Below are 2,946 nucleotides of genomic sequence, written 5' to 3'. Positions count from 1 at the left end.
GCAGAGAAAAAGGGAACCCTCATGAACTGTTGGTGGGAATGTAAGTTGGTACGGCCACTCTGGGAGTTTTGTAAAACATTAAAAATTGAAACACCATATGATTCAGTAATTCCACTACTGGGTATTTACCCACAGAAATGAAAACACTAATTTGAAAAGATATTTGCATCCTTGTTTGGCATTACTTACAGTAGCCAAGATAAGAAAGCAACCAAAATGTCTATCTATGGGTAAAGAAGATGTGGTAAATATATACAAAGTAATATTACTCAGCCATAAAAAGAATGAGATCTTGCCATTTGCAATGACATGGATGGACATACAGGGTATTGTGCTGAGTAAGTCAGATAGACAAAAGACAAATACCATACAGTTTCACTTTTATGCGGAATTTAAAAAATAAAAATGAACAAGTAAAACAGAAACTGACACATAAATAAAACTGTTGGTTGCCAGAAGGGAGAGGGGTGGGGGTATGAGCAAAATGGGTAAAGGGGAGGGGTTTGGAAAGACAGGCTTCCAGTTATGGAATAAAGAAATCACACGGATGAAAGGTACATTATAATGTCCATAACCCTAAATTGGAAGGGGAGGTGAACCATGAGAGACTATGGACTCTGAAAAACAATCTGAGGGGTTTGAAGTGGCGGGGGGATGGGAGGTTGGGGTACCAGGTGGTGGGTATTGTAGAGGGCACGGCTTGCATGGAGCACTGGGTGTGGTGAAAAAATAATGAATACTGTTTTTCTGAAAATAAATAAATTGGAAAAAAAAAAGAAAGGTACATTATAAGGAGTATAGTCAATGGTATTATAATAGTATTGTATGGTGAAAGGTGGTAGCTATGCTGTGGTAAACCTAGCATAATGTATAGATTTGTCAAATCACTATGCTGTACACCTGAAACTAATGTAATGTGTGTCAACTATTTATATATATATATATTATATATATCTTAGTATTAAGAGAAATTTCTTTTTGAGAGTTCTCAGAAGATACTGTATGAACAATGTCTTCAATTAGCAATAATCACGCCTCGGATAAACCTCATTGGCTATGATACTGCCACTGCGAACAATGTCTTTATATCAACACCTTCCTTATAATAGGTCAAGGCCAAATTTCACAAGGCTTTTTCTTATAAATATCTCTAGAATATGTGATTGCAGTCTCATGCTAAAGCACAATCACTAAAAGCATTTATATATTTATCCATCCATCCACCCACCCACTCAGCCATCCATTTATCTCAAAAAGTGAATAGTCCCTGTATGTATCTTTCAAGTAATTCTTCCCACAATTTTTTGAATATTCACTAATATTTCTTGAATTTTTGCCAGAGAGTGTAATGGTGAAGGGGATACACGTGAGTACGACACTAGCTTCCTGCTTTCAAAATACTTAAAAGTTTTTAACAAAACATTATGGTTTTGGTGATGCAGTTTACATTTTTTGATCCCTCATACTTAATCAGCTGTATACATAACAGAAGTTTTCTTACAAATAATCAAAATGAAAGGCTGAGTGAAATATATATTGGTTTCAGAAGGAAGGGAAAATGAAATTATGCAGCTCACAATTTTATACAGAAAAGCATTTGCATTTGCTGATTTGGCAGTACATTAGCCATAGATCACCATTTATTCACAAAAAAGGAGACCAAAATGTTTACTGATAACTCATCTGCCTGGTTTTCATATCTTTAAAATGAAGGCATTGGATTGGAAATAACTAGGATTGCTATTTAGAACTATTACTATTTTTGTGTTATCAATAGCATCAAAACCAAAACAAAAAATGAAAAGTCTGCATTTCTACAGATATAAAAACTATCTGAAAAAGAAGATTTAATAAAATCATACAAACCTTAAAATCATCATCTGCCATCCACTCTGGATTTTATTACTCTTTCTATTTTATTAACTTTTGCCTTTCAAATAACATTGTTGTAGATATTAAATATGTTAATACAAATAAATTGTCTAAAATCATTCCAAAACATGCTAATGTTCAATAAATGTTGGCCATCCCTATCATTTTTATGCTCCAAATAAGAACCAAATTGTCCATCAGTGAATTTTGGTCCATTCATAAAATATTGTTAAGCAATGAAAAATAATAGAACACTGATACACATGGATAAATCCCAGTACATTGTGCTAAGAGAAAGAAGTCAGCTACCAAGGATTACAGGTATTCCCCTGCTTATCCAAAAGCAAAACATGCCTATGAAACCCTTGTGAGCTAAAATCACATAATGCAAAGAAGTAATTACCATTTCACAAAAGTGAAAATCCTCTACAAATTTCTTTTGGTTCGAGAAAATAGATACTAGTGTAGGTCTTTCCTAAAAGAAAAGTGGCATAAAGCCAACTTTTCGGTAGCAGAGGAAGCCTGTATATATTTTATGTTTCTACTTCTATGATATTCTGAAAAAAGCAAAATAGATTGGTGGTCCCTAAGGTCTAGGAGTTGGGGACAGGGGCTTCATTACAAAGGAACAGCACAAGACATTTGCTTACTAAATAGCACTATACATTTCCCAAATTCACAGAGCTGTACAACTCCTCTCCACTCAACATATACAGTAAAAACAAACAACAACAACAATAACAACAAAAACGGATGAATTGTCTGTATATTAGTATTTTTTAAGCCTACAGTTTGGTACTACTGTACCAGTCATACAAATGACTAAAATTAAAAAGACAATGCTAAAGCACTCATACTTTTCTGGTGCTAGTATAAAAGATTTCCCCAACTTTCAAAAATTGTCAATTTCTTATGAAGTTAAACATATCTTTACACTATGGCCAACATTGTCACTCACTAGTTAGTAGAATTTCTCTTCTCTCCTCATTCTCTCTTCCCTATCTCAATTCATAACACTGCCATTCATACCATACAACCAAAAGCGTGGAGTCATTCTTTGCCCTAACACAGTCT

The 2,946-nt window shown here is 34.1% G+C and overlaps 1 pseudogene; it reads right to left on the bottom strand.

Moving 5' to 3' along the window:
- Nucleotides 1-954: 954 nt before the first annotated feature.
- LOC122897312 lies at nucleotides 955-1,080 on the bottom strand (annotated as a pseudogene).
- Between the last annotated feature and the right edge of the window lie 1,866 nt (nucleotides 1,081-2,946).

Source organism: Neovison vison, chromosome 1, assembly GCF_020171115.1.
Source record: "Neovison vison isolate M4711 chromosome 1, ASM_NN_V1, whole genome shotgun sequence".
Classification (NCBI taxonomy): Eukaryota; Metazoa; Chordata; class Mammalia; order Carnivora; family Mustelidae; genus Neogale; species Neogale vison.
Note: the sequence above shows the minus strand (reverse complement) of the source record. Positions and strands in the feature narration are given on the sequence as shown.